The following is a 23,139-nucleotide window of genomic DNA, read 5'->3' on the forward strand; positions in this document are numbered from 1 at the left end:
GCCACATTCTTTTTTCTAATTTCTTACTAATGCTCTAATCATTTGCTGTCATCCCATGCACCAGTTTAAGAAAGATACTGCATTAAATATTTAACATACCTATCCAAGCTCTACTTAAAATTGATCTTTAGGTAAAAATAAAATTTAGTAGCAATGTGGGAACCCTTGGTTCACCTTCATATCCATATTGAGTCTAGTCGCTTAGACTGTGATGCTCATGAAGACATGGTGGTAAGTCAGATTTCACTGCTGGGCAGAGGGCTTCCTCCTGGGAAAACGGTATGATGACTCAGTCATAAATATGGCTCATAAATATGGCCCATGTGTTTTCTTTCACCCCCCGCCAGTGTTTTTAAAGAAATGTGCCAGTTTATGCTAATTTCCATCCCTTCAGTATTGACCCACTCACTTTGCTCTTTTGCCTGTCCTGTCGCCTGAAACCCGCAGGCAGTTCAACCTGTGACTCTCTGATTATAAAGGTTTTCAATTTCAATGTATGTCGAAATGACTCTTGAGAGTCTTTTTTAAGGTAAAGATTTCTCAATTCCAAGCCAGTAAGTCTATAGTAGTTTTTAGCAAGAATCTCAAGAGATTCTGATGCCAGTGGTCCTGAGATCAAACTGCAGGAAAGCTCAGCAATGCAAGCTTCAGATTCAAGACAAATCTGGTGTGAATAGCTTTCCTGGAAATCCTAGAGAGTGCTCTAGGCTCTATCTAAGTTTCCGTAAGAAGTTTTCTTACTAAGTTTATTTTTTTCCTGAAGATTGAGAGGAAGATCAAATGAGAGGGAGGAGTTGTAGCTGAGAAATTAGGATGTAACAAATGAATGCAATTACTGACTCACTGTAAAGACACTTCCTTTTAGTACCTAGTGTTTTTGAATAGCCAGAAGGAAACATCTGAAGTTGTTGAGCTGTCATCCAGTGGCTCTGGCCTTTGATAATGATTGTGAAACTACACATTAAACAAAAATTAGTTGCCTGTGGTTGTGTGGATCTACTTCTGGATGTCTTGTTCTGTTCCTCTGATGTGTATTTGATACAAATGTACATGATATGTGTGTGTGTGTGCGCGCGCGTGTATATATATATATATATATATATATCTGAGAAGACTACACTGTCTTTGTTAACCTACCTCTATTGCAAGTCTTAAAGCTGAGTAGAGTCCAATACTAGTGGTTAATAAAAGGATGAGGAAGGCGGTATGGGATGTTTGGGGTTGTCTTTTTTCTACTTATTTATTTTTCTTAGTAATACAAATGTTCTAAGAATGATCATGGTGATGGATTCACAACTATGTGATGGAACTGTGAACCACTGATTTTATTCTTTGGTTGGACTGTATAATGTGTGAATATATCTGAATAAAATTAAATTTAAAAAAGATTTGGTTTGAATGATTATTTTTTTTATTTTCTGGGTTATTAGCTTAGTGTCCTAGTGCTCTTGAGTATTGCCAGAGCTTACTTAGTTTGCCTTAGTTTGCCAGAGCTGCAATGTCAAACGGCAAACAGCGGGTTGACTTAAACAACAGGAATTTATTGTCTCACAGTTTGGGAGGCCAGAGATCCAAAATCAGAGCATCGGAAAGACCATGCTTTCTCCGGAGTCTGTTGTATTCTGGTAATAATTTTCCAGTAATCCTGCACCACACAGCCATCTCTCTCTTATTGTATCTGTCCTCTGATTTTCTCTTACTTTTGGCTTCTTCTGATTTCTGGCTTCTGTCTCCATGTCCCATTTCTTTTTCCTATAAGGACTCCAGTCATATGGAGTAAGGCCACCCCGAATCAGTTTGGATCTTCAAGATCTTACAGGTGAGTCCACACCCTACTACTTCAACATATTCAAAGAGACTATTTACGAATGGATTCACACTTACAGGAACATGGATTAAAAGGTGAATTTAGAACTACCATATGACCTGGCAATTTACTTGTGGGTATATACAGAGAATTGAAAGCAGGAATTTGAACAGATATTTCTTCACTAATGTTCAAAGCAGCATTATTCGCCAGAGCCAGAAGGAGGAAGTAGTCCAAGGGTCCATCAGTAGATGAATGGATAAACAAAATGCAAAATACACATACCATAGAATATCACTTAGTCATAAAAAGAAGGAGGTTCTGATACATGCTACAGTGTGGTTTGGATGAATCTTGAAGAAATCTAAGTCAGACACACAAGAACAAATTTTACATAATCTCATTTAGAGTAAATAACTAAAATATGCAGATGCATAGAGACAGAAAGCAGATTGCAAGTTACTAGGGGCAAGTGGTGAAGGGAGAGGGAATGGAAGTCACACCTACTGGGTACAGAGCTTCTGTTTGGGCTAATGGAAAAGTTTTGGAAATGGATGTTAGTGATGGTAGCACACTGTGAAAGTAATCAGTACCACTGGGTTTTATATTTGAAGTGGTTAAATGGGAAATTTTATGCTATAAATATGCAAGCACATTAAAAATTTTGAAAACTATAGAACTATACAACACGAGAGTGAACTCTAATGTAATCTATGGATTTCAGTTAATAATATTGATTCATCAAGTGTAACAAATGCACCACACTAATGCAATGTAGGGAAAAGTATGCGTGTGTTGGGGGGAAAGAGGATGGTATATGGGAACTCTGAGTTTTATGTGTAATCTTTTCTGTAAATCCACAACTGCTCTAAAAGATGAAGTCTATTTTGAACTGAATGAAAATGAAACCACAAGGTATGAAAATTTGTGCAATGACACTAAAGCAGGACTTACAAAGAAATTTGGAGGAAGAAATTTAAAAATTAAAAGTAGAAGAAAAAATAAAACTCAAATAATAAAAAACGAGGAAATAATAAAGGCCAGAGTGATAATCAATAATATAGAATCCAGAAAAACAATACAGAGAATTAATGAAATCAGAAATGGTTCTCAGGGAAGATCAAATAATTTGATAAAACTGTGGTCAGACTGGTCAGGAAATAAAGATAAATGATAGAAATTATCAATATCAAATATGAGAAAAGAGACATCATTACAGATTTTTACAAGGATGATAAGAATATAATGGAAAAAGAATGCCAATAAACTGGGCATCTTAGATGAAATGGACAAATTTCTTGAAAGACACAAATTCCAAAATTTACAAGAAAAAATAGATAACCTGAAGAGGACTAGATATATTAGATTGTGTGTGTGTGTGTGTGTGTGTGTGTGTGTGTGTGTGTGTATGGTGCATGGCGGGGTCACATTTCATTCTTTTTCCATCTGAGTATCCTGTTATTGCAGCCCCATTTGTTGAATTTTTGTTTGGTTGGTTTTATTTTTCTTTGTTTCCTTGCTTGTTTGTTTGGGAAGTGCATGGACTGGGAATCAAACTTGGGTCTCCCGCATGGTAAGTGAGAATTCTACCACTGAGCTACCCTCGCACCCCCTAGATATATTTTAAACATTAAATTTGTAGTTAAATCCTCTTTCCAAAAGAAAAATCTGGGCCCAAATGACTTTACTGGTAAATTCTACAAACTTTTATGGAAGAGCTAATAAAACTCTGTACAAAATCTTCCCAACTTCCTCTATGAGGCCAATATTACCCTCATACTAAAACCAGACATTGATACTTACAGACCTGTATACCTCATGAACATAAACTAAAAAATTCCAAGCAAAATTTTAACAAATAGATTCCATAAATCTGGCAAAGTATGATACATGATAACCAAGCAGAGTTTATCCCAGTAAATTGAACTTGGTTTACAATTAAAAAATCAATCAATATGGGCGGGCCATGGTAGCTCAGCACTCAGAGTTCTCACCTGCCATGCCAGAGACCCAGGCTTGATTCCTGCTGCCTGTTCATGCAAAAAACAAAAAGAATCTGACTCTAGTGCTTCCTTTAGTATTTCTTGCAAAGCTGGTCTCTTGGTCACAAATTCTCTTAGTGACTTTTTGTCTGAGAATGTTTTAAATTCTCCCTCATTTTTGAAGGACAATTTTGCTGGATATAGGAGTCTTGGCTGGCAGTTTTTCTCTTTTAGTAACTTAAATATATCATCCCACTGTCTTCTAGCTTCCATGGTTTCTGCTGAGAAATCTACACATAGTCTTATTGGGTTTCCCTTGTATGTGACGGATTGTTTTTCTCTCGCTGCCTTCAAGATCCTCTCTTTCTCTTTGACCTCTGACATTCTAACTAGTAAGTGTCTTGGGGAACGCCTATTTGTGTCTAATCTCTTTGGGGTGCGCTGCACTTCTTGGATCTGTAATTTTAGGTCTTTCATAAGAGTTGGGAAATTTTCAGTGATAATTTCTTCCATTAGTTTTTCTCCTCCTTTTCCCTTCTCTTCTCCTTCTGGGATACCCACTACACGTATATTTGTACGGTTCACATTGTCCTTGAGTTCCCTGATACCTTGTTCAAATTTTTCCATTCTTTTCCGGATAGTTTCTGTTTCTTTTTGGAGTTCAGATGTTTCATCCTCCAAATCACTAATTCTATCTTCTGTTTCTTTAAATCTGTCATTGTAGGTATCCATTGTTTTTTCCATCTTTTCTACTTTATCTTTCACTTCCATAAGTTCTGTGATTTGTTTTTTCAGTTTTTCTATTTCTTCTTTATGTTCAGCCCATGTCTTCTTCATGTCCTCCCTCAATTTATCGATTTCGTTTTTGAAGAGGTTTTCCATTTCTGTTCGTATATTCAGCAATAGTTGTTTCAGCTCCTGTATCTCATTTGAACTATTGGTTTCTTCGTTTGACTGGGCCATATGTTCAATTTTCTGAGCGTGATCCGTTATCTTCTGCTGGCGTCTGGGCATTTAGTCAGATTTCCCCGGGTGTTCGACCCCACAGGTTGAAAGATTTTTCTGCGCAGTCTCTGGGTTCTGTTCTTCCTATCCTGCCCAGTAGGTGGCGCACGTGGCACACGCCTGTCTGTGGGTTCCACCAGCGAAAGTTGCTGTGGGTCCCTCAACTCTGGAAAACTCTCGCCGTAGGGGAGGTTCGGCAACCGAAGCGTCTTGGAAGAATGCCAGCCGGCCCGGGGTTCCAAACGCGGGGAGGGTCGCCGGCTGTCGCAGCACAGGAGAGCGTCCGGCCAAATTAGCTAGTCGGCCCGGGGCACCAAGTGTGGCGGGAGGGCGCCAGCTGTCGCAGCCCGGGAGAGTGCACTGCTCCCAGCCGACGGGGGAGTCACGTGTTTGGAAGGGATCCCCCGGTCACTGTTCTCCGCAGTCTGGGGATTTCCGACCCAACTATCTCAGTTGTTCCGGGGGGCCTCGTGTGGTGGGGGCACCAGCCGCCGCGGCCTAAGGGGACCGCCTGTCCAATTCTACCAGCTGGCCCGGGAAGGTGGAAGGGAGGGACTCCGGTCGCTTGCCGTCCCACCCAGGAAAGCCCGTGCCCCTCGGCGATCTCACCGGAGCTGGTTCTCCCAGACAGTCAGCCGTTCCAGGATGGGGTACGCTGTCCCTCTGATCTCCCTCGTGGCTCCGGGAGCTGCTCTGTATTATCTCCACTCCCCCAGTAGTTGTTCTGGAGGAGGAAAGGTGAGGGCGGCAAGGCTGTCGAGGCTGGTGGCGGAGGAGCACGGTGAAGGCGGGGGAAGAGGGCACCGTGTTGGTTGGAGAGCAGCCGGAGCAGGAGGGGGAGGAGGGGGGTAGGGAGGTCGGGCGGCTCGGCTGCTGCGGGGCGCGTGCGCCGCGCGGCGGTCCGGCGGAGAAAGAGAGGGGGTAGGGAGGTCGGGCGGCTCGGCTGCTGCGGGGCGCGTGCGCCGCGCGGCGGTCCGGCGGAGAAAGAGAGGGGGGTAGGGAGGTCGGGCGGCTCGGCTGCTGCGGGGCGCGTGCGCCGCGCGGCGGTCCGGCGGAGAAAGAGAGGGGGTAGGGAGGTCGGGCGGCTCGGCTGCTGCGGGGCGCGTGCGCCGCGCGGCGGTCCGGCGGAGAAAGAGAGGGGGTAGGGAGGTCGGGCGGCTCGGCTGCTGCGGGGCGCGTGCGCCGCGCGGCGGTCCGGCGGAGAAAGAGAGGGGGTAGGGAGGTCGGGCGGCTCGGCTGCTGCGGGGCGCGTGCGCCGCGCGGCGGTCCGGCGGAGAAAGAGAGGGGGTAGGGAGGTCGGGCGGCTCGGCTGCTGCGGGGCGCGTGCGCCGCGCGGCGGTCCGGCGGAGAATTTGTGACCAAGAGACCAGCTCTGCAAGAAATACTAAAGGAAGCACTAGAGTCAGATACAAAAAGACAGAAGAGAGAGACATGGAGAAAAGTGTAGAAAGAAGGAAAGACAGATATGATATATATAATACAAAAGGCAAAATGGTAGAGGAAAATATTATCCAAACAGTAATAACTCTAAATGTCAATGGACTGAATTCCCCAATTAAAAGACATAGACTGGCAGAATGGATTAAAAAACAGGATCCTTCTATATGCTGTCTACAGGAAACACATCTTAGACCCAAAGATAAATATAGGTTGAAAGTGAAAGGTTGGGAAAAGATATTTCATGCAAACAACAACCAGAAAAGAGCAGGAGTGGCTATACTAATATCCAACAAATTAGACTTCAAATGTAAAACAGTTAAAAGAGGCAAAGAAGGACACTATATACTAATAAAAGGAACAATTAAACAAGAAGACATAACAATCATAAATATTTACGCACCGAACCAGAATGCCCCAAAATACGTGAGGAATACACTGCAAACACTGAAAAGGGAAATAGACACATATACCATAATAGTTGGAGACTTCAATTCACCACTCTCATCAATGGACAGAACATCTACACAGAGGATCAATAAAGAAATAGAGAACCTGAATATTACTATAAATGAACTTGACTTAACAGACATTTATAGGACATTACATCCCACAACAGCAGGATACACCTTTTTTTCAAGTGCTCATGGATCATTCTCAAAGATAGACCATATGCTGGGTCACAAAGCAAGTCTTAACAAATTTAAAAAGATTGAAATCATACACAACACTTTCTCGGATCATAAAGGAATGAAGTTGGAAATCAATAATAGGCGGAGTGCCAGAAAATTCATAAATACATGGAGGCTCAACAACACACTCTTAAACAACAAGTGGGTCAAAGAAGAAATTGCAAGAGAAATTAGTAAATACCTAGAGGCAAATGAAAATGAAGACACAACATATCAAAACTTATGGGACGCAGCAAAGGCAGTGCTAAGAGGGAAATTTATTGCCCTAAATGCCTTTATCAGAAAAGAAGAAAAGGCAAAAATGCAGGAATTAACTGTCCACTTGGAAGAACTGGAGAAAGAACAGCAAACTAATCCCAAAGCAAGCAAAAGGAAAGAAATAACAAAGATTAGAGCAGAAATAAATGAAATTGAAAATATGAAAACAATAGAGAAAATCAATAAGACCAGAAGTTGGTTCTATGAGAAAATCAACAAGATTGATGGGCCCTTAGCAAGATTGACAAAAAGAAGAAGAGAGAGGATGCAAATAAATAAGATTAGAAATGAAAGAGGAGACATAACTACTGACCTCACAGAAATAAAGGAGGTAATAACAGGATACTATGAACAACTTTACGCTAATAAATACAACAATTTAGAAGAAATGGACAGGTTCCTGGAAAGACAGGAACAACCAACTTTGACTCAAGAAGAAATAGACGACCTCAACAAACCAATCACAAGTAAAGAGATTGAATTAGTTATTCAAAACCTCCCTAAAAAGAAAAGTCCAGGACCAGACGGCTTCACATGTGAATTCTATCAAACATTCCAGAAAGAATTAGTACCTACTCTCCTCAAACTCTTCAACATAATCGAAGTGGAGGGAAAACTACCTAATTCATTCTATGAAGCCAACATCACCCTCATACCAAAACCAGGCAAAGATATTACAAAAAAAGAAAACTACAGACCAATCTCTCTAATGAATACAGATGCAAAAATCCTCAATAAAATTCTAGCAAATCGTATCCAACAACACATTAAAAGAATTATACATCATGACCAAGTAGGATTCATCCCAGGTATGCAAGGATGGTTCAACATAAGAAAATCAATTAATGTAATACACCATATCAACAAATCAAAGCAGAAAAATCACATGATCATCTCAATTGATGCAGAGAAGGCATTTGACAAGATTCAACATCCTTTCCTGCTGAAAACACTTCAAAAGATAGGAATACAAGGGAACTTCCTTAAAATGATAGAGGGAATATATGAAAAACCCACAGCTAATATCATCCTCAATGGGGAAAAATTGAAAACTTTCCCCCTAAGATCAGGAACAAGACAAGGATGTCCACTATCACCACTATTATTCAACATTGTGTTGGAAGTTCTAGCCAGAGCAATTAGACAAGAAAAAGAAATACAAGGCATCAAAATTGGAAAGGAAGAAGTAAAACTATCACTGTTTGCAGACGATATGATACTATATGTAGAAAACCCAGAAAAATCCACAACAAAATTACTAGAGCTAATAAATGAGTACAGCAAAGTAGCAGGCTACAAGATCAACATTCAAAAATCTGTAGCTTTTCTATACACTAGTAATGAACAAGCTGAGGTAGAAATCAAGAAACGAATCCCATTTACAATCGCAACTAAAAGAATAAAATACCTAGGAATAAATTTAACCAAAGAGACAAAAAACCTATATAAAGAAAACTACAAAAAACTGTTAAAAGAAATCACAGAAGACCTAAATAGATGGAAGGGCGTACCGTGTTCATGGATTGGAAGACTAAATATAGTTAAGATGTCAATCCTACCTAAATTGATTTACAGATTCAATGCAATACCAATCAAAATCCCAACAACTTATTTTTCAGAAATAGAAAAACCAATAAGCAAATTTATCTGGAAGGGCAGGGTACCCCGAATTGCTAAAAACATCTTGAGGAAAAAAAACGAAGCTGGAGGTCTCGCGCTGCCTGACTTTAAGACATACTATGAAGCCACAGTGGTCAAAACAGCATGGTATTGGCATAAAGATAGATATATCGACCAATGGAATCGAATAGAGTGCTCAGATATAGACCCTCTCATCTATGGACATTTGATCTTTGATAAGGCAGTCAAGCCAACTCACCTGGGACAGAACAGTCTCTTCAATAAATGGTGCCTAGAGAACTGGATATCCATATGCAAAAGAATGAAAGAAGACCCATCTCTCACACCCTATACAAAAGTTAACTCAAAATGGATCAAAGATCTAAACATTAGGTCTAAGACCATAAAACAGTTAGAGGAAAATGTTGGGAGATATCTTATGGATCTTACAACTGGAGGTGGTTTTATGGACCTTAAACCTAAAGCAAGAACACTGAAGAAGGAAATAAATAAATGGGAGCTTCTCAAAACTAAACACTTTTGTGCATCAGAGAACTTCATCAAGAAAGTAGAAAGACAGCCTACACAATGGGAGACAATATTTGGAAATGACATATCAGATAAGGGTCTAGTATCCAGAATTTATAAAGAGATTATTCAACTCAACAACAAAAAGACAGCCAACCCAATTACAAAATGGGAAAAAGACTTAAACAGACACCTACCAGAAGAAGAAATACGGATGGCCAAGAGGCACATGAAGAGATGCTCAATGTCCCTGGCCATTAGAGAAATGCAAATCAAAACCACAATGAGATATCATCTCACACCCACCAGAATGGCCATTATCAACAAAACAGAAAATGACAAGTGCTGGAGAGGATGCGGAGAAAGAGGCACACTTATCCACTGTTGGTGGGAATGTCAAAGGGTGCAACCACTGTGGAAGGCAGTTTGGCGGTTCCTCAAAAAGCTGAATATAGAATTGCCATACGACCCAGCAATACCATTGCTAGGTATCTACTCAAAGGACTTAAGGGCAAAGACACAAACGGACATTTGCACACCAATGTTTATAGCAGCGTTATTTACAATTGCAAAGAGATGGAAACAGCCAAAATCTCCATCAACAGAAGAGTGGCTAAACAAACTGTGGTATATACATACGATGGAATATTATGCAGCTTTAAGACAAGATAAACTTGTGAACCATGTAATAACATGGATGGACCTAGAGAATATTATGCTGAGTGAATCCAGCCAAAAACTAAAGGACAAATACTGTATGGTCCCACTGTTGTGAACGGACATTCGAGAATAAACTTGAAATATGTCATTGGTAACAGAGTTCAGCAGGAGTTAGAAACAGGGTAAGACAATGGGTAATTGAAGCTGAAGGGATACAGATTGTGCAACAGGACTAGATACAAAAACTCAAAAATGGACAGCACAATAATACCTAAATGTAAAGTAATCATGTTAAAATACTGAATGAAGCTGCATCTGAGCTATAGGGTTTTTTTTGTTTTTGTTTGCTTGTTGGTTTGTTTGTTGTTGTTGTTTTTTACTATTACTACTACTTTTATTTCTTTTCTTTATATTAACATTTTATAGCTTTTTCTGTTGTGTTGCTAGTTCCTCTAAACTGATGCAAATGTACTAAGAAACAATGATCATGCATCTATGTGATGATGTTAAGAATTACTGAGTGCATATGTAGAATGGTATGATTTCTAAATGTTGTGTTAATTTCTTTTTTTTCTTTCCATTAATAAAAAAAAAAAAAAAAAAAAAAAAAAAAAAAGAAATCAATCAATATAATTCAATATATTAACGAAGTAAAACAGAAAAACTATAGAATCATCTCAATGATTGGAAAATTTTAGATGTAGAAAAATCATCTAAAAATTTCAGTATTGCTTAACAAAAACTCTTAGCAAACTAAGGAATAGAAGGCAATGTTCCCAAACTAGTAAATGAAATATACAGAAAAACCCACCATTAACATATACAGAAAAACCCACCATTAACATCACACTTAATGCTTTCTAAATGCTTTCTCCCCAAGGCTGGAAACAAAATAATTATGTTCAGTCTCAATAGTTTGATATAACATTGTACTGGAAGTTCCAGCCAGTGCATTAAAGCAAAAAAAATAAATGAAAAACATCCATATTGGATAGAAAAAGGAAAACTGTCTTTATTCACAAACCCCATTATTGTCCATGTAAAAAAAAAGTAACAGGGTATACAAAAGTACTGGTAAATCCAACAAGTGACTTGAAAAAGATTGTGGGGTACAATATACAAAAATCAATTGCATTCTGTACACTACCAGTGAACAATCAGAAATTGAAATGTAAAAAAGATATTATTTACAATGGCATTGAACAAAGGGAATACTTAAGGATAAAACTTTAAAGGATATGAAAGACCTGTACATTAAAACTACACAGAATTCTGAAATTAAAAATGACAGAAATAAATGGAAAAATGCCATGTTGACAGGCTGGGAGACTCAATGTTATTAAGATACCAATACTCTCCAAACTGACCTAATAGAGTCAGTGCAATTCCATTCTAAATTTCAGCAGGGATTTTTTTTTAGTTGAATATGACATGCTCATTCTAAAATTCTTAGAAAATGCAAAGGATCAAGAATGGGCAAAATAACTTGGAAAAGAAGAATCAATTTACAGGAATCACACTACTTTTTAAGAAATTCTTATTAAGCAAAATAATAAATACAGAGTGGTATTGGACTCGTGATAGACTGATAGGACTATAGCACAGCATAGAATACAGAAATACACTCATACATTTATGGTCAATTGATTTATGACAAAAGCAACTGTAAAAGCATTGCAGTGGAGAAAGAACAGTCTTTTCTATAGATAATGTTGGAATAGTTTGATATTCACATGCAGACAAACAACATCAAAAACTTTGATCCACACCTTGCTTCAGAAAAAAATCAACTAGGTAAATATTAAACCTAAAACAACAAAATATCCAGAAGCAAATTGAGAAGAAATACCTTTGTGACCTCAGCTTAGACCAAGATTTCTTAGATAATAATACCAAAAACAAGATCTCCAGGAGGACACATTGACAAATTCCATTTCAACCAAATTTAAAATGTCTGCTGTATAAACTAATATGAAATAATTATAATGAAGAAACACTTGGAATTAAAATCTAGGGTATAGGTTACAAGGAAACATAATGAGGGTAGACAACAGGGAGCTGATAATTGGTACAAAAGTTTTAAGAAGGTAGATTGTAAATGGAAATGGAGAGAGTTGATGATAGCACACTACCAGCACTGTGTAATTAACAGCACCGAATTATGGCGTGATTATGGTTGAAAGGGAAAGTTTAGGGTCTGTGTATGTCACTAGAAGGAAAGTTAGAGGATGAATCATGGGACTGTGGAACATACTGGGCCCTATCTATTGTAGATTATGATTGTAGTTAAATAAACAAATATAAGAACGTTCTTACATGAACTGGAACAAATGAGCATCACTATTACAAGGTGTTAATAATAGGGTGATATATGGAAAAAATTTAACTACTACAAACTATGGACTATAGTTAGCAATAATATTATAGTATTCTTTCATCGAGTGTAGAAAAGGTACTATACCGATGCTGTGTCAATCATAGGGGGTATAAGGGGCATGGGATTTTTCTTTTTGGAGCAACAGGAAAGCTCTCAAACTGAATGTGATGATAAATGCAAAATTTTGTGATTATACCAAGGGCCATTGATTGTACACTTTGGATGTATTGCACGGTGTGCGGAAAAAAAAAAAAAAGAACAGCAATGCATAAAGAAAAGCTTAATAATCTCCTCCACCCCCTGCATTCCCATCACAACAGCCTGGCATGTGCCCTGCTATACCTTTTGCTAGGCTCACATAAATATAGACATAGAGGAATATTTTTATTGTTCCTTTTTTTTTTCCAAAAGGGAATCACACTAAATATACAGAATAGCCCGCAACTTAAAAAAAAAACAAAAAACAACAAATTCCTCCCCCCAAGTTAATACATGGATATCTAACACCCATTGCAAAGTCTTCCTAATATCCTACATGTACACAGGATATAATTTCTTCAACAATTCCCGTAACGATGTATATACATATGGTCTTTAGTCATAGAGTTTCTCTTCTGCAAGTTGTCCACTTTCTATTAGGTTGCTTGATAAGATCTGTGTGTAAAAGGGAAATTAATCCTTTAGCTGCTATGTGTAGCAAATAGTTTTCATCTTTTCCTTTTCTTTTTTGTTTACTTTTTGTGCTAGTTTGAAATTGTCGTGTACCCAAGAAAAGCCATGTTCTTTAATCCTCATTCAATATTGTCGAGTGGGATCTTTTTTTATTAAGTTGTTTCCATGGAGATGTGACTCACTCAATTGTGGTGGAAACTTTGATTAGGTGGTTTCCATGGAGATGCATCTCCACCCATTCAAGATGAATTGCTTACTTGAGTCCTTTAAGAGGGTACACAACATTTTGGAAAAAGTTTCAGAGCCCAGAGACCTTAGGATATGCAAAAAGAAAACCCAGAGAAGCCATTTGAAGAAACCAATAGAGAAGGCTAGCAGACAACACTACGTGCCTTCCCACCTGAGAAACCCCAAAGTCATTGGTGCTATCTTTGGGGTTAAGGTATCTTTTTCTAGATGCCTTAGTTTGGAAATTTCTATGGCCTTAGAACTGTAAACTTGTAACTTAATAAATTCTCTTCTTACAAGCTGTTCCATTTCTGCTACACTGCGTTCCAGCAGCTTTAACAAACTAAAACACCTTTTAAAAATATTTTAAGACAGTTGAGGGTTTACAGAAAAATTAAGCAAGAAGTACAGAATTTCCATATGCATCACCTCCCCCCCCTCCCCCCCGCATACACACAGTTTTCCTTATTATTGACTGTTTGTATTGGTTTGGTAACTCTGTAACAATTGATGAACTGATATAATTGCATTATTGAAACTAGTCCATAGTTTGCATTAGGAGTCTCTCTGTTGTTCTATAAGCTTTAAAAAATCTTCTATTCTGGTAACCTATATACAACACAAAATTTCCCATTTTTACTACGCTCAAGCGTACAATTCAATGGTGTTAATTATATTCACAGGACTGTGCTATTATTACCACCACACAGATAGTTTTTGATAGTCTATTGTCTGACTTTTGTCTTTCCTTATGACATCTTTTACTGGACAATTTTTTATTTAGTCAGATACACATATTTTCCTTCTTGGCTTCCCAGTTTCCTGTCTTGCTTAAATGATTTCTCATGTCCTCCAAATTGCATAAATATTCTGCCATCTATTCTTCTATTCCAGTGGGTAATTTTAGAGTTTTAATCTTTAGAATTCAGGGGAGGAAGAAAGAGGCAAAAGGCAGGGATCTAGTGTTAGTTCTTCTAAATGCTTCTACATGTAGAGTACATTATCCTAACACCATTAAGTAAACCAGCCCTTTCCCAGTGAATTGAAGCACAAATGTTGATGTTAATGCGCTAAGTTCCCATAAGTTCCAGCATGCGAGCAGGTGCAGCCTTTCTCGGCAGACATCCATGGGGTTCTCTCCATTCTCCATCTTCCACTTGAGTCAGCCCTCAAGGAGAGGCAAGCCTTCTGATCCTCTCGGTTGCTGATGCTACCGCGGTAGAGCCTAGCATATGCTCACTCCTAGGAGATCTCGTGGAATGCTAAACATATATCCTTTCAGACTCCATAAGTTTTCTCATACGCTCGCCCATAGAAGGAGTGTGGAGGGAATTTAAGCCCCTATCTTTCTACAATTCCCCCAGTAAATGAACTTTAAAACCAAGAATTATTGGTTAATTACAGTAAGAACTTTTTATTCATGTGCTTGTGAATATATGCCTATTTCACTGATAAAGTCCACTTAACTATTTACAGATGATCTTAAATAGCAGATTGTACCTATATTTATTTGTAGGTATTCAAATGATTTGTTCTGGAAATGAAAAACTAACACTTCTAAGTGTGTCTATATGATAAGCTTCATGACCAGAACTTAAAAGTTATACATTTAATCCTCACAACAGCCCTTCATGGTATATATCTTCCTCCTCAATTTATAAATCAATGAACTGAGGCCCAGAAAAGTGAAGGCAGCACAGCTGACAAATGATTGACTTGGGACTTACACTGACCTGTTTAGCTCAAAAACAAAAGTCTTTGCTCACTCCCTAATAATGCTGCCTCCTAAAATATGAGTCTTCAGAACTCTGCAGAGGTTATAACCCTTCATAAAATAAGGGAACTAAGCATTTTAAAACTTTGTGTGTTCATTTCACACCTTTTACAACTGCTTGTCTTAAGCAAACTTAAAAATCATTCTCATATTTACTCTTAAAAAAAGAGTTCACTCTTTAAAAGAATTAAACACACTGTTAAGAGAATTAAAATACACCTCATAGACTAAGGAACATATTTGCAAAGCATGTATCTGATAAAGAACCTGTGCTCAGAATATATAAATAACTCTCAAAACACAATAAGAAAACAGATAACTTAATATTTTAAAAATGGACCAAAGTGTTGCTAGTTCCTCTAAACCGATGCAAATGTACTAAGAAACGATGATCATGCATCTATGTGATGATGTTAAGAATTACTGAGTGCATATGTAGAATGGTATGATTTCTAAATGTTGTGTTAATTTTTTTTTTCCGTTAATAAAAAAAAAAACTGCTTTAAAAAAAAAAAATGGACCAAAGTTTGAACAGATGAAATACCAAAGAAGATACAGGTTGAAAAGTAAGCACATAAAACATCATTAGTTATTGGGGAAATGCAAATTAAAACCACAATGAGATACCACGACACACATAGTGAAATGACTAAGCTTAAAAGAAAGTGACCACACCAAGAGTTAGCAAAGAAATAGAAATATTGGAACCCTCATACACTGCTAAAGGGAGTGCAAAATTGTACAACCATTTTTGAAAACTCTTTATTGGTTTCTTAATAAATGATCCAGACATTCTACTCCAAAGTATTTCCCCAAGTGAAAAGAAAGTACCTGTCTATGCAAAGGCCTGTACACAAATGCTCATAGCAGCTTTTTGTAATAGCCAAAAAAAAGAAAATGACTTAAATGTCCACCAATAGGCAAATGGATAAGCCAAGTGCAGCCTAGCATTTGATTAATCATATAATTGCAAACTACTCAGGTATAAAAACTTATGAGCTATTATTACAAGCAACAATATGGACAAATCTCAAAATAAGTAGGCTGAGTGAAATATATTAGAAATAGACAGTATATAGTGTATGATTACATTTATATAAAATTCTAAAAAAACTAGTCAATTGTGATAGAAAGCAGGTCAGTGGCTACCTAGGGGTTTGGGTAGGAGGAAGAAGGATTACAAAGGGGAAAGTGAAAACTTGTTGGTGTCATGCTCACCATCTTGATTATGGTGATAGTTTCATAAGTGTACGTATATGTCAAAATTTATTAAGTTGTATAGTTTAAATATATGCACTTTATTGAATTTCAGCCATACCACAAATAATGCTATAAAAATTTATATACCATTTGAGCTTAAGAGATTGAAATTTGGACATTTTCTAATAATGATGAAGTTTTGAAGGAATTGGTGCTCATCAGCAGTAATTTGGTAAAAGGGTCACATAAGGAAGAGTTTTAGTTTGCTAAAGCTGCCAGAATGCAACACACCAGAGATGGATTGCATTTTAATATGGGGATTTATTTAGTTACAAATTTATACTTCTTCAGAGGAAAGGCAACTAGCTTTCATCTGAGTTCCTCTGTCACATGGGAAGTACACGGTGACCATGTGACCACCAGCTTTCTCTCCTTGCTTCTGGGTTCCAGAGGCTTTCTCCGGGGTGATTCCTATCTGCATCTCCAAATGTCTGGGTCTGAGCTGTGGGTGCTGAGATGAGGTATGCTGAGCTGCTTCTCTCTCTTCTGGCTTCTCTTTTAAACCTCCAGCTAATTAAATTAACTGTCACTCGTTGTGGAAGGCACTCCACTTAGCCAGTTGCAGATGTCATCAGTCATAGATGAATTTCACATGCTGATGATTTAAGTCCACAGCAACAGATCATTGGGGCAGCAGCATCTGGCCAAGTTGACACCTCGAAGTGTCCAACCAAGTTGACATCTGGACAAGTTGAACCTCACTATCATAGAGTGTTGCATGCAGTATTAAGAAACTAATAAGTATCTCTAGACTTTCACTTATGACTATGATAAAGTAGGTTATTTAATCACTGCTGCCAGCAGGAACAGCCAGAAAAGCGAGAATTACACAAACATATGCACACACATATGTAATTGTTGACAAAGATTTTAAATTATTTAGTCATAGGTTATATTTCTTGCTTCTTATAATAATGTTTAATGAAAATTATCTAAAATTATTTATTGATGGTTTGAGTATGAACTTCTTAATTTTGGTTTTACAGAAACAGTCCATTTTTGGAGATAACCACTTACAATGAGTTCCAGTTCTGATGAAGTTAAGATTTTCTGGGGATACAAAATAAAGTTAAGATAAGGAAAATTGGTACACTTTTGACTGTACACCCCTGTGCTGGTTTGAAAGGAAGTATGCCCCCTACTTTTCATAAAAGTAGAATGGTCCCTGTTCAAAACTATGTGTATGAAACTGTGATCAGATTATCTCCCTGGATGATGTGATTTGGTCAAGAATGGTTGTTAAATTGGATTAGGTGACGACATGTCTCCACCCATTTGGATGGATCTTGATTGGTTTACTGGAGTCCTATAAAGGAGGAAATATTTTGGAGAATGGAGATTCAGAGAGAGCAGAGAATGGTGCAGCAGAGAGTCCACTAGCCAGAGACCTTTGGAAATGAAGAAGGAAAACGCCTCCCGGGGAGCTTCATGAAACCAGAAGCCAGGAGAGAAAGCTAGCAGATGATGCTGTGTCCACCACATGCTCTTCCAGCCAAGAGAGAAGCCCTGACTGTGTTCGCCATGTGCCTTTTCACTTGAGAGAGAAGCCCTGAACTATCGGCCTTCTTGAACCAAGGTATCTTTCCCTGGATGGATGCCTTAGATTGGACATTTCTATAGACTTGTTTTAATTGGGACATTTCCTCAGCCTTAGAACTGTGAACTAGCAACTTATTAAATTCCCCTTTTAAAAAGCCACTCCATTTCTGGTATAATGCATTCCAGCAGTCAGCAAACTAGAACAATCCCCACAAGGAAAAAGCTATCTTTGGACACACAGCTCCAACACACTAATAAATTACGTGCATGCTCTATTCTAGTAATATGCTTTACAAATATAAAAACATATGTTAAAAGAGGAAATAGAAAGATAAAGATTTTATAAAATATCTTTCTGCAGACAAATGGAATTATCCTTGCACACCCTTGGGGCCAGTCACACCTAACTTTGGAGATGACTCTAGACTTCTGCTACCCAAAGTGTAGTCCATGGACCAGCAGCATCCATACCTGGAAGCTTGTTAAAAATGCAGACTCTAAGGCCTCATTCCAGCTCCTGTGAACCAGAAACTTGGGATGAGACATAATCATCAGTGTTACAACAAACTCTCCGGGGGATTCTGTTGCAGGCTGACACATTAAGAAGTTCTGCTCCTGAAATCCCGGCCATTCTTGCAGTTTAGGGACTTTGTGAAAGTGCCAATAAGTAGGAAAAATTGGGTCACATGTCACACATGTCATGCTCCTGGCTGCACATCTGTTCAAATAAGCATGCCTAATCACCAGGACTGCAAACAACCCCAAAGTTTCCTCTCTTTTACTACTCAATTTAATCAAAGGGAAAACACAATATATTCACTAGAACTTTTGAGAAATTGTTGAGTCCAAATCCAAATAAGGATGTAAAATGTTTTTAAAAGCCTGCCTCTTATAAGCTAGAACGTGCATGACAGAATTCAACCTATCATAGAATTACTAGACAGAATGAAAAACAAACAATCAAATTTCAAATGTTCTGAAGCTTAGACCCAATTTCCAGAGAATATTGGAATAAGAACAGAAAACCATTAAGTGGTTATTTCAATTCAACCCAAATGTCCTCAGTACATATCTACCAAGGGATCACTGGAAGCCACAGCACATTAGGAATCATTGGAGAGATAAATAACATTTGACAGTCACTAATTTCAAGGAACCTAAAATCGTGTGTGTAAGCATATGTGTGTATGGTGTTTGTTTAAAGTGTGTGTACGTGCCATGTGTGTGCTTATGTGCTTAGAAGATGGCCTCTGGTGACCACTAAGAGAAGCTGCTAGTGGGTGGGGAGGGACAGAATTCTGAGCTCAGTCACCTGAAGAGTATGGGAAATGAAGAAATAGAAGTAGCAAAAACAGGCATGTCCCCAAAACATCACAGAAATAAGCCCATGTCGTACAGTGGTTTAGCTAATCTAATTCTAATGTATAGTGTTGACAGGAAGACATAAAGGACAGGAAGAGATTCTATTTACAAAATATTAAGAAATCTGTTTTGACCTCCTAAGCAGAGGGAGATGAGAGGATGGTTGGAACTCAGATTGGACTGGAAATCCATCAGACTGAGTGATGTAATTACGTAAATATCTAGTGACTAGAAAATTAAGTTAGATGTGGACATTAACGGCACATGCAGTCATTGGCATTCCATTGAGAAGACACTTCATTTGGGCTCATTTTTCATTATTTATGGGCAATTTCATTCATCCTACGTTGTTATACTTCTTAAGTCATCTTCAGTATCCTGCAACCCATGCTAGCACAGCATTTTATCCTTTGGTACAGTATGATAAAACTACATGCCAAGGTTTAAAGACTGGAAAAACTTTTATTTCTAGAGTCTTATAAAAATGCAATCGATGAGAACATATCCGAGTGATTGTTCTTTTCACCTGAACGTCCTGATTATATTATCTTCAGCATGCTCTCCAAATATCCATCAGACAATTATTACCTACTTACAGATTTGTGGATAGAGAATGTTACATAATCTGTGATGAAGATAAAGTACACCAATATTTTTAATATAATGAAGGGGATATTTTAAATGGTATAATGTGACTTTTTGGAAATTATTCATACACATTATGTGTAGTGGGTTGAATAGTAGTCAGTCTCCAAAAAATTTTGTCCCAAACCTAAACCCTAGAAGCTGTGAATTTGACCTTATTTGGAAAAAGGATCTTTGCATATGTGTATAAATTATGATGAGATGAGATTATCCTGTTTTATCCAGGTGGACTCTGATAGTGGACCCTAAATCCAATGACAAGTACCCTTAAGGGGGAGAAGACACAGAGAAGAGGAGAAGGCCATGTGAAGATGAGGTAGAGATTGTAGTGATGTGGCCACAAGCCAAGGAATGCCTGGATCCACCAGAAACTGGACAATTCTCCTGTAGGTTGTCTGGGGAGAGCCTGACCCAGCCTCACCTCACTCACCTTGATTTTCCTCAGTGATACTGATTTCAGTCTCTTGGCCTCCAGAACTATGAGAGAATGATTTTCTATTGTCTTAAATCCCCAAGTTTGTGGAAATTTGTTATGGCAGCCTTTGGAAGCTAACACATATAACACAATAAATTTTCAAATTTACCCTTACATACAAAACACACATTCTCTTCTGATATTTATGAAGTCACAATTCATGCATTCCCATCCTAGACTGAAATTTTCCCTGCTCCTTTTCTTCCTTTAGCAACATCTTATGTTGATTCAAACAAGAAAGATGCTCAGATTGTAATTGTACCAGCATTTACTTAAAGCCAGAGGAGCACAAGTGCAGGTTTGTGTGGTCAGGCCCAGAAGTAACTATGTAGCTTCTGCTCACCTTCTTTTAGCTGGAACCCCACCCACTGGCCACCTTTTACTGCCAGGAAAGCTAGGCAACAGGCTCCCAGGAAGATAAGGAAATGGATTTGGGTCAATAACCAGTCATTCTCCCCCATAGCACCTTGACCGACCATCCTCAATTTGCTAACTTCAGCAAATACTCTTCAATGATGCAAAGGTAGTTAGGGGATGGCTGCAAGTATTTGGGCTCCACCCTTGCTTCTAAGAACCTTATTTGTTGTTTGCTTCATGATAACATACATGACTTTTTTCATGCAAACCCTAGGAAGCGAGCTGATAGGTATCCAAGTCTCTAGGCTATCCCTAAGCAATATTATTGCTATTTATTATTGTTGTTAATATAATCACAGGATATTTTTGAATAATCCCCCATACTATTTGTAAGAGCATCTCCACTGCTTACAGATGCCCTGATTTTTTTTGATGAACAGAGTTCAAATATTGTCAAGCAGAAAATGTTTCTGATCAGAAAAAAAAGAAGCAGAGTGAAAGGCCCAGCAAAGACTATTGGGGGCTACCACCCCCGAAATCATTATAATTCATAACTCACAGCAAAACAAAAGGGAGGAGCATGCTGAGGCTGAATCAGCCTACACCCAGAGGGTCTTTCAAACCTTGTGGCAAATGGTGTCCCATCCGCCTTGAGCAGGAGAACATTCAAACAGCCGAGGTTACCGCCCTGGAGAATGATGTCATAAGCACCTGCATTCTCCTGTCTCTCTAAAAGGATGCAATAATTCTCATATATCCATATCTTCATAAGATTTAGCTTCTGGTAAAGAAGAGGAAGTTTCCTTTCCATTACTCGGACCGTTGTCTCGTACTTCTTTCCAGGATGTTACCACCCATTTAGAGCTCTCCGAGGTTACTATGCAGTTAGAAAATCTTATGTACCCCAGAAAGGCCATGTTTTAATCCTGACTCAATCTTGTAGAGGCAGCTTTTTGTATATATATACTAATTCAATGCTGTAAGGTAGTAACGTTTGATTAGGTTATCTCCAATGAGATAGGACACTCACAACTGTGGTCTGAATTTTTTATTACATGGAGATATGTCTCTACACATTCCAGGTGTGTCTTGATAAGTTTTCTAGAATCATTTAAAAGAGGAAACATTTTGTAGAGAGTCAGAAATGACAGAAACAACAGAAGCCTCAGAGCCAACAGGAACTTCACAGCAGAGACGGCACAGATGCAGACAGGTGGAGAACAGAGACAAGGATGTTTGGAGATACTTGGAACCCATGGACATCGCCATGAGATGTTAAACAAGTCAGAACCCAGAGAGAGCCAAGGGAAGCCAAGAGATGAAAGCCAGCCCTGGAGAAGCAAAGTGAGGAACCCCCACCTGAAAGCAATGGAGCCCAGGAGCAAGGAACCAGCAGATGCTGGCCACCGGCCTTCCCAACTGAGAAGGGAGTTTCTGACCCATCAGCCTTTCTCGACTGAAGGAAAACTGTTGTTGGTGCCTTAACTTGGGCCCTTTCAATTCCTTAGAACTCTAAACTTGTAATTTATGAAATTCTCCTATTTAATTCTAGGATTCCCTCTGCTGACTGTTGTATTAAAAAAGAAAAATTGCAACTAAGAAAAATCAGTTTGATTTGGCATACCAGCCTCCATCCAGGAATCTGATTAAACTGATTTTTTAAAACATTGTTATTGTGAAATATAACACACATATAAAAAAGCAATAAATTTTAAAGCACCTTTCAAAAGTTATAGAACAGATTTCAAAGTTTGGCATGGATTTCAGTTCCAAAATTTCAAGTTTTTCCTTCTAGCTGCTCCAAGACACTGGAGACTAAAAAGAAATATGAACGTAATGATTCAGTACTCATACTCGTTTGTTAAACCCGACCTTCTCTGTATAACTCCACCATCACCTTTGGTCTTTCTCCCACTCTTTAGGGATATTTGGGTGTTCTAGCTTGCTAGCTGCCAGAATGCAATATACCAGAAACGGAATGACTTTTAAAAAGGGGAATTTAATAAGTTTCTAGTTTACAGTTCTAAGGTTGAGAAAATGTCCCAATTAAAACAAGTCTCTAGAAATGTCCGATCTAAGGCATCCAGGGAAAGATACCTTGGTTCAAGAAGGCTGATGATGTTCAACATTTTTCTCTCAGCTGGAAGGGCACATGGTGAACACGGTGTCTGCTGGCTTTCTTGTAGCTCTAAAAAAGGGACTTTCTCCAAAATTGTTTCCTCTTTCGAAGGATTCTAGTAAACAATTCCACCTTCAATGGGTGGAGACACACCACCATGGAAATCATCTAATCAAAAGTTACCACCCAAATTGGGTGGGTTACATCTCAATGGGAGCAATCAAAATGCTCCCACCCAGCAATATTGAATGAGGATTGAAGGACATGGCTTTTCTGGGGTCTACCATAGATTCATACCAGCACATTGAGCTATGGCCATTCTAACTTTTTCATGTTGGAAGG

General features: G+C 38.5%; 1 long non-coding RNA gene across 4 annotated transcripts in view; it reads right to left on the bottom strand.

Moving 5' to 3' along the window:
* The window catches only part of LOC143658952 (uncharacterized), an 81,586-nt gene extending 60,237 nt beyond the window's left edge, over positions 1-21,349 (bottom strand). For all 4 annotated transcript variants that reach the window (XR_013163379.1, XR_013163378.1, XR_013163381.1 and 1 more), the window contains exons 1-2: positions 21,238-21,349; positions 175-268 (exon numbers count right to left, since the gene is read on the bottom strand). This is a non-coding gene — a long non-coding RNA (uncharacterized LOC143658952). The remainder of the gene's footprint in view (positions 1-174; positions 269-21,237) is intronic.
* Positions 21,350-23,139: the final 1,790 nt, after the last annotated feature.

Source organism: Tamandua tetradactyla, chromosome 2 (genome assembly GCF_023851605.1).
Source record: "Tamandua tetradactyla isolate mTamTet1 chromosome 2, mTamTet1.pri, whole genome shotgun sequence".
Classification (NCBI taxonomy): Eukaryota; Metazoa; Chordata; class Mammalia; order Pilosa; family Myrmecophagidae; genus Tamandua; species Tamandua tetradactyla.